Source organism: Mus musculus, chromosome 13, assembly GCF_000001635.26.
Source record: "Mus musculus strain C57BL/6J chromosome 13, GRCm38.p6 C57BL/6J".
NCBI lineage: Eukaryota > Metazoa > Chordata > Mammalia > Rodentia > Muridae > Mus > Mus musculus.
The window spans coordinates 64,890,609-64,903,175 of NC_000079.6; the positions used below are offsets into that span (position 1 = coordinate 64,890,609).

A 12,567-nucleotide genomic window follows, 5' to 3' on the forward strand; every position below is an offset into this window, starting at 1 on the left:
CATAATAGAAAAATACCAATAGTAGTCACTCAGGAAATTTTTGTATGTCATTTCTTGCTCTTGAATTATAAATATAGCTTACAACTTTGTTCACTGGAGCATGAGGATAACTCTAAACCATTTCCAATTACTGTTTAATTGAGAAAATGGTGTATGATTGTATGTACATATTCATATGCAATGGTTTTGTGTGTGTGTGTGCATATAGAGGACTTAAGTAGATGGGGTGTGTGTGTTGCTAACAACTCCTCTCCCCTTTATTAAGGTAGGATCTCTCATTGAATATAGAACTTGTTGATTGGCTGATATTGCTCCAGAAATCCCCTATCTCTGGTTCTTGGGTGTTGAGATTACTGGCTGCAACCATGCCCACCCAGATTTTTATGTGGGTTCTGGAATTCTGAACTCTGATCTTTATACTTGCTTAGCAAACACCTTGTCAACTAGCCTTTCTCCCAAGTCCCTGATTAATAAAATAGTTCATTGTTCAAATAAACTATAAATTCAAATGCCTAAAAGTTTACATATAGTGCAATTAAGACAATGACATGTCTTAACACATGACAACAGAAAATAGTCACTACATTACAGTTTGATCCTGCATTTCTCAGATGAAATCCTTCCTTTAATCAGAGTGGCTTAATCATCATTTACTGAATGGAAGTGCCCAAACCAATTAACACTAGTCATCCAATGTCATTGAAACCTTGTGTTAGAGTGCTTCTTCCCATATTATTTATTCGACAATACTTCTAAAGAGAATCTCTTATAAACATCACCTGTCAATAAAAAGCTTATGGCCAATGAGCTAAGGTGGGAAAGAGGAGGTGGGGCATACAGGGAAAGAGAGAGTTCTGGGAAATAGGGATATGGGAGATTCACCTCAGAACACTGAGGGAATACACATAAGTAGACAAGGAGAAGAAAACAGCCACTTAGCCAAACTCAAGTTCGAATAAAAGGGTAACTGAATTATGAGCTAGTCAGAGAATGAGCCAAAGCTTATAGCTACACATTTATTAATAAATAAGAAGTCTCAGAGTTGCTATTTAAGGAACAAAGAGCCTGCATGAAAAGGCTCAAGGTTACATTGTGTTACAATACCCTGGCTCACCCTGCTATTTATTCCTCAACACTTGTTACTCCAGGGCTCAAATTCAGCTTCCAGCTCTGTCCTGAAGCCATTAGGATGCCAACAGAAGCAAGAGTTAAAAGGTACATTAGGCTTAAAATGAAGTCAGGAACACTAAGGCAGAAAAATTAGAGGGCTTGCTGCTGAGTATGAAATAGCCAAGTGAACCAGAGAAAAGGAAGGACAGGGTTCTGAGAAAACAAAGCCAGTCTCAGCAGTCTCTCACTGACTGCTGTGGAGCCCTTGGTTGGACCAAGGGGATATGATAAGAACATGTGGATTCCCACTGGCTTAGCCCATGATGTACCCAACTAATTACACAATCTCAGTAGAAAGTGAAAATCTTTTGTTCTTTCTACTTTTTCTACCATTTATCATATAAAAAGATTCTAGTCATTTAGCTACATGACAACCCTCTCCTGAGACCCTTCCAAGAAAAATTAATTTCTCTTTACAGTAATCCTCCCTTTTTAAGCTTTCTCTCTGACTTAAGCCCTCTTTTAGCCTCACCCTTCATTGTCCATAAAATTAACTCTTCAGATTTCCAAAACAAAGGACCTGTAGGCACTGACTCAGTGAAAACTTTGATGATGGTAAATGTCAGGCACCATAGCCTCTAAGTTAAATCCTGAAGACAAGAAAGTATTTGTTATACATATGTAAGGACCCAAAATTCTTCCATGTACACATGCTAAAATGCTGAAGTATGTTTCAAACAAAATGAAAAACAGAAAAAACACCTCATTCACGGGGTAGGGAAGAACAGATGAAAAATGACATTTCCTGAAGGGGACTTGCTGTGGTAACTGGTAGCTCTGGGGTAAAGGAGAAAAATGAAGGTGACTTATTGAGTGTCTGCTCCCTAGATCATAACAGGAAATCCCTTGAGATGCTCTAAGTATCGAAGACATGTGGAAAAGTGTTGATATGCTATAAATTGCTGAGGAAGACTAAAGGGAGTACCAGGGGTTATAGTTTGTCTCTCTTTCATTTCAAGCAGTGTTTGAATTCTTGAAGCATATGTATACTAACATATCATCTGCAAATAGTGATACTTTGACTTCTTCCCTTCCAATTTATCTCCTTGATCTCCTGCAGTCATCTTATTGCTCTAGCTAGAACTTCAAGTACTATATTAAATAGATATAGAGAAAATGGAGGACAGCCTTGTCCTGTTTTGGATTTTGGTGGAATTGGTTTGAGTTTCTCTTCATTTAATTTGATGTTGGCTATAGGCTTACTATAAATTGCCTTTATTTTGTTTAGATATGTCCCTGGTACCCCTGGTCTTTATAAAATTTTTGTGAAGGAGTGTTAGATTTTGTTAAAGGCTTTTTCAGCTTGATAACCATGTGTTTATGTTTTTGTTTGTTTGTTTTTCTTTCAGTTTGTTTATATGATAGATTACACTGACTGGTTTTCTTTTTTCACATTTTAAAACATTTATTTTAAAAGTATTTTAATTTTTTTCCTCCTTAAACATTTTTATTATTTATTTTATTTATTTACACCCCAAATTTTGCCACCCTCCTGGTTCTCTCTCACAGAATTCTTCCTCCATCTCCCTCCCCTTCACCTCTGAGAGGGCACAGAGAGGTGTTATCTCCCCTCCATGGGGCATCAAGTCTTTACAGGACTAGGCACATCTTCTCCCACTGAGGCCAGACAATGCAGTCCTCTGCTACATATGTTGCCATCCCATTCAGTTCTTTAAATCCTTTCTCTAATTCTTACATAGGGGTCCCTGTCCTCAGGCCAATGCTTGGCTGTGAGTATCTGCCTCTGTCTTAGTCAGCTGCTGGTAGAGCCTGTCAGAGGACAGCCATGCTAGTTTTCTGTTATGCATGTCATTTTAAGTCTGGGTTACCTCACTCAGGATGATATTTTTTAATTCCATCCATTTACCTGCAAAATTCATGATATCTTTGGTTTTAATAGCTGAATAGTCTTCCATTACATAAATGAACCACATTTTCTGTATCCGTTCTTCAGCTGAGGGACATCTGGGTTACTTGTTATGAATAAGGCTGCTATGAACATAGTGGAGCACCTGACCTTGTGGTATGGAGGAGCATCTTTTGGGTATATGCCTAAGAGTGGTATAGATAGGTTTTCAGGTAGAAATATTTCCAATTTTCTGAGGAACTGCCAGATTGATTTCCAGAGTGGTTGTACCAGTTTGCAATTCCACCTGCTATGGAGGAGAGTTCCCCTTTCTCCACATCCTCACCAGTACGTGTTGTTGCTTGAGATTTTTCCAATTTGTATCCATTTGATCTCTTTCAGTTGTCTTATTTCTCTAGCTAAAACTTCAAGTATTATATTGAATAGATATGAAGAGGGTGAACAACCTTGTCTTGTTCCTGATTTTAATGTCCCAGAGACCTAGGGTAGAACTAAACCTCTTCTCAAATTCAATGACAAGATTCCTAATGATTCCTAATAGTATATTTGGCTATACTCATTGATAAGTACCTAATCCAATTGTCTTCAGAGAAGCTTCCTCCAGCAGCTGATGGGAACAGATGCAGAAACCCACAGCCAAACAATAGGCAGAGCTAGGGGAATCCCATGAAAATGGTGAGGAAGGACTGTAGGAGCCAGAGGGGTTGAGGACACCAGGAGAATACAGACCACAGAATCAACTAAATAGGGATCATAGGGGCTCACAGAGACTGAAGAAGTAATCTTGGAGCCTTCAGAGAGCTGCACTAGGTTCTTTGTATATATATTATGGTTATTTAGTTTGGGGTTTCGGGGAGGACTCCTAACAGTGGAAGTGGGGGTATCTCTGACCTCTTTTGCCTGTTCTTAGGACCCCTTTCTTCCTAATGAGCTGTCTTGTCTAGCCTTGATGTGAGGATTTGTGTTTAATCTTATTGCACTTTTTAACACCATGTTTCGTTGATTATGACCGGGAGGCCCGTTCTTTTCTGAAGAGTTGCAGAGGAGCAGCAGATCTGAAGGAGAGGGCAGGAAAATGGAAACTGGAAGGAGTGGAGGGAGAGGAAGCTTCAGTAGGGATGTACTGTATGAAATTAATAAATAAATAAGAATTAAAATGAAGAAGGGAAAAAATAATTGTTGAAACAAAGATGGGATGAGGATATTGAATTCTTCTGGACATCTTGACATCTAAGAAACTTGAAGACCATGAAGGTATAAGCAAACATACTGATTTTTAACACATCAAGACCAAGAACTTTATTCTGTAAGAACAATTAAAACAGCTTAAACAAGCTAGAGATAACCACCGAATGACACCTCAGAATTTCTTGTGCCAAGAATAGAATCTTGAAAATAGAAAAATGTTTGAGATCTCAGAAGTACATGTTCAAAATTCCAGGAAAATAGTATGGATAATCTTATGAAGACATGTCTTGTATGCCTCGTTTGCAACTTTATTATTTCAAGGTATATGAGTCTAGAGGAGAAAATAGGACTTGAATATTCTAATTGGAAAAGGTAACATCTGGGCACAAAATGGAAAATTCTCAATTAAATTGTCAAGCTTGTGATTTTACTTATGAATACTGGTTATGTTTGTGGTATTGTGCTGCATTCTGGTCATATAATACCTCTAAGATATAGTACATTCTTGTGAATGTGACTTTTTTAAAAATAAAATAAAATAAAAGTAACCCATGCCCAGTGCACCAAGAGGTCCATCAGGGATTTGTGGATATTTTTTTCATTAGATAATTGATAACAATAAGAAAGCATGGTTGGGAGAGGCATCACACTACTCTACAACATTCCAGGGGAAATGTATTATTGTCACTCCAGGAAACAGTGACAGAATATGCAAAGCTTCATTGGTGCGTGTGCACACGTGCGCGCGCACACACACATACACACGCACACACATCAATGTCTGACTGAGGGAAAATTGTTGTGGATTAGGATAAAAGGGAAGGGGAATCATTACTCAGACAACAATAAAGAGATCAGCTATGAAGATTCTCATTTGCTTTTCTTAGGACTTTGAGTTAAATATTGAAAAAGTCTAACCATGAAATAAACGTATTGTAATATTGAATGAATATACACACTCTGCAAACAAAGGCATTGACTATAAATAACACTGGGTAAGTCACCTTCTGAACCTTGGGTCATTGTCTTCTTGATTCACCTTTGATTTAGTGCTCAGCTACCCATCTCCTCACAAGTGCAAAATGGTGGCACTTTTTAGATTCAAAAAAAAAAAACCCATATTCTCTCTTATTTGGCTCATCCCAGGATACCTGAAAATCTCTACTACCATCTCTATCCTCCTTTTTTTTTCCCTAGCCCTCAATCCTCTTTTATAAGTCAACTTTTCAGAATAGACTACCTGCACATATGCCCAAAACAAGCTAAGCCCTTATGCGGAAGCTCTAATTAGGACAACAGATTTTTCACAAGTGAATATGGCTGGCATTCTAAAGTAATTTATATTAGTAAACTCAAACATATGGATGCTACAGGGAGCAAAGAAGGAAAGCACATCTGCACGGTGTGTAATGTGCACAAGCTACACACATATACATACACACACCAACCTCCTACCTCACCCCACATACATACATATAACACACACACACATTCGTGCGCACACAAGCACACCATCTCCCCGACATACTACATATATATGGGCACACTGTCCCCCTCACATACCACACGACACATAAACACATTATACCCAAAACACGTATATATGCACACATACCACACCCCACATACACACCACACACACACACACACACACACACACACACACACACACACTACAGCACACATGAACTTGATAAACTCTAGTGTCTAATGAGATGAACTTTGTCATAGGATTTTATCTGCAAGGAATCTGGATGAAATGTATGGCAGTAGACCCAGCCCTGCTATTGAACAGGAGAGCTGCTTGCCTCTTCTCAAGATAGCATCAGCTGTAATATTTAAAACAACAAATGTCTTTTACTACATAAATCATTTGCTAATATATAGGTAATAGCTCCTCACTATTTCCTACTTCATGTTACAATTATAGTCACAAAACAGATCATTTCACAGATAAGTCCCTTATCAAGTGCTGTAAAAAGAAATCTTTGCTATCTTTTCCTAATTAGAAGTTAAACACTTAGCTTGTCAGTTTCCTAAGAACCAGTAAAAGACTCCCGAGTCAAAGAAAAGGACCTTATTAAATCACAGCAAAGTAAACACCATGGGCATCAGTGTGTCTCCATGAATTCTGTTGCTTTGAAGTCCCAAGAGGGATAACAGATAGATATATATGCATGGACATCCGTACACACAGATATAGTGAGAATTCTGGAATTTTGGTTTATTTTCTGAAAAATACAGAAACATTATAAGAATATGTTTTTATTGTAACCCCAGGTGTGTGGATACAGGGTTGCTTTGGACCGTCCATAGCAGCTGACTGTGATGTGCTCTATCAGAGAAGAGTAGTTTCTGCAACTATGTGATGTTTGGGATTTTGGGAAAATTTCAGAGGGTATATAAATGCTAGAGCCCCAATAGGCATGGTTGGTGGTTGGTGTAAGTCAGGTGAGTTGGTGGTGGTTTGTTAAAGTAGTCTCGCACAAAGAAGCTCCAGCAAGAAGAAATTAGATATCCTGTCAGCAAAAATCAAACTTGCCCCAGGGAACTTGAGGCCCTTAATTCCCTAAATAGCAGTAAATAGTCTAATGATAATGTCACCCCCATTTAGATTCCTGACTTTATTCAGAGAGCCTTTTTCTCCTCCCCTCTATTCTTGTTTCCCCCCACACAAAGTATCTAAGGTCAGCTACACACAGTGGGCTGCAATGAAAGAAAAGAGCCCTGAGTGGAGGAAACTTTTTGTTTTTTTTAAATCATCAGGAAACACCTCGTGCCCTTTGCTGTGTGTTCTGCAAACCACCTTGAAAAGATGGTGTCTCACTAAAAAAAGTGTGAAAAAACATTTAGAGAGCCCTAGAGAATGATTTGCCAATGCACGTAATCAGTCTTTTTTTTAACAAATTTTATTTGTTGTTTCCAGTGGAAACAAACAGTGCTGTTTATTCAGTTTAATTCATTATCACATTGAATTAAAAATATTAATAAGTATCTTATGCTGATTTTTATGCATAAAAACAGCAAATCATTATCACATGGTTGCTCATACTATCTGAAAATCTATGTGGTGCTTTTATAATTTTACAATAATTTTAAATCATTTAGGCTCCTAAAATTGTTAACAGACAATGAGAACAGAAGGAAGTAAACTGGTTAGTTTTCTTAAAGCTAGACAACATCTTTTTCTGTTAGAAAATCTGAAACTTTTCCTAAGTTTTAGCAGTGTTTGCAAATTTTAGGCTTTGTAACAAGCTGTGCTATAAAATTTCAGAGGCTCTAAGGCTTTCTTAATTAGCTGCAAACATTTTCCATGTGCAAAACAGTTCAAATTAGCACAAGAATCATATTCACACAGGAAAAGACAGTTTTGTAATAGTATATAAATGTTTATTTTCCATTATATATTACATTCTATGCCTATAATATTAAAAATATTGTGGGCTATCATATCATAGTTAGCAGATATATTAAATAATTTTTAGAAACTATCTTATGTTTTCTTTACTTTTCAAATAGAAAAGAAATTATTTTATACAATGATAGAGCAGATTTGGCAGAAACACAATGATATTACAATCTGATGTTTCCAAACACCACACCTCACTGGTACAAGGAGGCTAGAAATGATGGATTTAAAAGTGTTTTTAAGTCACCCCGTATGGGCTCTGGGTACCAAACTCAGGTCCTTTATAAGAGCAGTGCTCCCTCATAACCTCTGAGATATCTCTTCAGCACTAAATCTGTTGAATTTGATTATATTGAAGTAATTCTGCTGTATCATGATTCCTTTAAATTCAGTCTTGCATGTTTTTAAACAAAGAAGCACACAATTTCCAACAATCTCAAATCACACATGAGGCAGAAACACTTTTCTCATATACTCATTACTCCTGAACACTTCAGTGAACATCTACAACAAAGATATTCTATTGAACCACAATCAACCATCACCATCATGTTGGGTATAGTTCCAGTTTCGCTAGCTCCTGACAACATCCATCCTTCACAGACTTAAACATCTCCAACCCCGCCCACATCGTGCCCAGCATTTCTCTTCTAGTGTGTTCTTCACCTTCAGTCTAGAGCGCCTTTCCTCACTCTACCTCTGACAATTCAGTTCAAGGACCACCACCAGGGCTACTGCCTCATGTCCCCATCACTGCCTCAGGTGGGAACATTCCCTAAGTTGGAATGTGTAAAATGGAGAAAATGAACTGAGTACCAGCATTAATCACTCTCTTCTCCTGGGTGTGATCACAATGGGACCATCTGCTCTGCTGCCTCCATTTCCTCTCTATGAGGGTGTCTTAGTTAGCATTTTACTGCTGTGAACAGATACCATGACCAAGACAACTCTTTTTTTTTCTTTTTTAAAATTTTATTAGATATTTTCTTTATTTACATTTCAAATGCTATCCCGAAAGTTCCCTATACCCTACCCCCGCCGTACTCCCCTACCCACTCACTCCCACTTCTTGGCCCTGGCATTCCCCTGTACTGGGGTATATAGCGTTTGCAAGACCTAGGGGCCTCTCTTCCCAATGATGGCCAACTAGGCCATCTTCTGCTACATATGCAGCTAGAGACACGAGCTCTGGGGGTACTGGTTAGTTCATACTGTTGTCCCACCTATAGGGTTGCAGACCCCTTCAGCTCCTTTGGTACTTTCTTTACTTCCTCCATTGGGGGCCCTGTGTTCCATCCTATAGATGACTGTGAGCATCCCACAACTCTTATAAGGACAACATTTAATTGGGGCTGGCTTACAGGTTCAGAGGTTCAGTCCAGTATCGTCAAGGCAGTAACATGACATCATCCAAGCAGGCCTGGTGCAAGCAGAGCTGAGAGTTCTACATCTTCATCTAAAGACAGCTAGCAGAATACTGATTTCTCGGTAGCTAGGACTAGGGTATTAAAGCCCAAGAACACAGTGACACACCTATTCCAACAAGGTCACACCTGTTCCAACAAAGCCATACTTCCAAATAGTGTCACTTCCTGGGCTCAGGATATACAAGTCATCACAGAGGGATTACACCCGTGAACTGGGAGACAAACTTATTTATTTTGTCCAAACATTTTACTAAGGCAGGAAAAAAAAACCCTAAGACAAATACTATTAATATTAAATAGTTTAATATTAAAACTAAGTCTATTAATCATTAGCAAAATAATTTTAAGAATGATAGTATTAAAACATCAAAGTTTAAGCCTCCAGTAAAATAATTATTTCTATACTATAGTGGACAATTTTCCTGACATGCATCCTCATAGCATATAAATAAATTTCTCTTTAAACAGGGCACTCTGTGGCTCATTTGTCCTTTGCCCAGACTGACATATGATCTTGAGAAACAAAACAATTTAGAAAAAAAATTTAGTTTAGCTAAGCAAAGACTAAACAAACACACTCAAAAGTTACTCTGTCTCAAGCCACAAAACCATTCAAAAGACTTACAATGATTTCTATCACTCAGCATCTCTGGCAGCGCACTCAACTATTTTGTTACATATATTTAGGTTTGGCACCCAGAGCTGAATTCTTTTCCTTACTGTTTCTATTCTCTTTAGGTAATATATGTGCAATAAGTGACCTTTCATTGACTCCTAGGTCTGAGGTGACTGGATAGGAAAGAGAACTCTAAGATTATGAGAATAATCAGACTCATTGATGGATACCAATTTTGATCAAACTAAGTTAAATGAGGCTACATTGTACTGTCCCACTTCTCTTACGGTCACCATGATGTCCTGGTGTGAAGAGAGAAATGATACCAACAGCAAGGAGAGATGAAACCAGGATTTTGTTCCAATCCCTAGTAGCAAGTGAAGGAATGAAGAGTAGAGGAATCCACACATATAAAACACAAAATTCTAACTAAGGGCCTAATCTTACAAATTCTGTAAACATTCTGAAAGTATTCTGAAGAAAAGCAGGTGACTCAAACAGTATTTTTCTCTTATCTCTAGGTATATTTCATCTTCAGAAAGATAGAGTGTGATGCAGAAAAATTCAGAATAGGCATTAAACAACAACAATAACAAAAAAGCAAATAAGAAAAGGACTACTCAGATTGAAGATAAGACCAGTAGTTCTCTTTAGGCAATATCTTAAATTTTCCCACTTAATTGTCAGTTCAACTTACATTCAAATAAAATATACAGAATCCCTAAAGTGCTGTGTTTGCACATTCTTCCCATGATTCAATTTCATGTCATTAGCCATGGAACACCCTAGTAGATGGCTAGGTTTGCTTCTGGAAAGACAGGTGAAAACAGTGTGAGCAAGTCATGATGTCTACACAGAAAAGAGGTTTTCAGATGCCTACATTGACTTTTTTTTTTAAACTGGTACTCAAGATGGTCTCACACATATATAATACCTTTGGGTATTATATAGTTTAATCTAGAAGAATTTTTCTGTCTCAAAGATAATTTAGAATAAATAAATGTGCATTGAATATGAGAATACTAAAAGCTGGTCAATTGAAAAAGAAAATCTCACATTTGCACTGAAATTTTCAGTGTTACCCAGAGCTGGCCTGGATCAGCCAAGTTCACTGGCAAGATCATTTGAACACGTATGAGTGTTCACCAGGGTTCATCTCAGATGCTTCCTACCCTTTCCAGAAGGCTCCTTGTAAAAGGGAACAGCTTAACTTCTTTTGGCTTCTTAATCCTCCATTGGATTCTAAGCCAAGTATTGTCAATGCAACCAACTCTGCAAGTGAGAAGTAATCTTTAACTGTGGAACAAAACATATCCCAGAAAGATTTTGCTGAAGGGACCCTGATATAGCTGTCTCTTGTGAGGCTATGCCAGTGCCTGGCAAATACAGAAGTGGATGCTCACAGTCATCTATCTATTGGATGGAACACAGGGCCCCCAATGGAGGAGCTAGAGAAAGTACCCAAGGAGCTGAAGGGGTATGCAACCCTATAAGTGGAACAACAATATGAACTAACCAGTACCCCCAGAGCTCGTGTCTCTAGCTGCATATGTAGCAGAAGATGGGTGGGAAGAGAGGCCCCTTGGTGTTGCAAACTTTACAAGCCCCAGTACAGGGGAATGCCAGGGCCAAGAAGTGGGAGTAAGTGGGTAGGGGAGAAGGGCGGGGGGAGGGCATAGGGAACTTTCAGGATATCTTTTGAAATGTAAATGAAAAAACTATCTAATAAAAAATTGGAAAAAAAGAACCTAGAAAAGGTAGTGCTGCTAAGGCCTTCTTGCCTCTGTTCTCTTTTTCTCAAGCTGAGACTCTTGAAGCTCTTTATCAAATAGTGAAAGTGATCTCTAGCGATTTATCATTATGCGTTTTACTAGCTGGTTGTTGAATTACTTTATTGTGATTTTATTTCCCTTACAAGCGATTCATTTCTTCTTCATAGGCCCTGTCATAGGACCCTTCAAATTGGGTTCTACGTTTTATTAGCAAAGCCTTCCTATGAGACAAAATTAAGCTTTTAACTTTTTTTATAATTTATACAGAGGTGGGATAAATTTTGTAAATTAAGACTGTTGGATGTGAAAGGCATGAGTATAGGTGTTCAATACAGGGACTGCACTATCAGCCGTGGGCGTTATCTCAGCTTGAGGATTCAGGGCACGAAGAACTCTGGAGTATGGCAGACTTCATAAAGAAGGTTGAGGTGAACCCTGAGAGCTGCCTCCAGGGGATCCTGCCCTTCAGTGATCTGTATTTCTAAATATGACAACTAGCTTTTATTAGCTGATTCAATGAGGTTTGGACTGAGAGGAGTGAAAGCAGAAAGGAGGAAAAATGTGAATAGTTCCAATCAGGTGGTGACACGGATGGTCGTGGTTAAACTAAATGGGTAACAAAACCAAACCAAAAGTGATGAATCTGAGAAAGGGACCAGTAGGAAAGGGGTGTGAGCGACGTCATTGTTAGGATATCAGGTAAAGTTTCTGTGGGGAGAGGAGCCAGAGTGCATTATATGCATACATGGGACTGTCAAAGAAAAAAAAAACTTACTTTTAAAAAGTTATTTTTTTAATTCAAGGAGGAATATATTTTTAAAATTCTAAACTCATAGCTGAATTAAATCAGTAGAATTTTAATTGAGGCATATTTTTACATTTTCGTGAAAGATAAAAATAAAAGTATTGGGTTTTTCTGTACTATCTGGATTATTATTACTCCACTAAAATACTGACCATTCTACAAATAAAAGCATGCTAGATTTTTGCCAAATCAGAAACACAGCACTCCGTGACAAAATTTTTAAATGTAAATGTTGACACATAGAGAATGACTAGCAAAGTTTTGTCTTTAAACAATAACTTTTACTATTAGAAACAACCTGTTCTGTGAAGAG

At 38.0% G+C, this 12,567-nt stretch overlaps 1 protein-coding gene across 2 annotated transcripts in view; it reads right to left on the reverse strand.

Annotated features, from left to right (window-relative positions):
* The window catches only part of Cntnap3 (contactin associated protein-like 3), a 166,439-nt gene that overhangs the window by 153,018 nt on the left and 854 nt on the right, over positions 1–12,567 (reverse strand). The window lies entirely within an intron of this gene.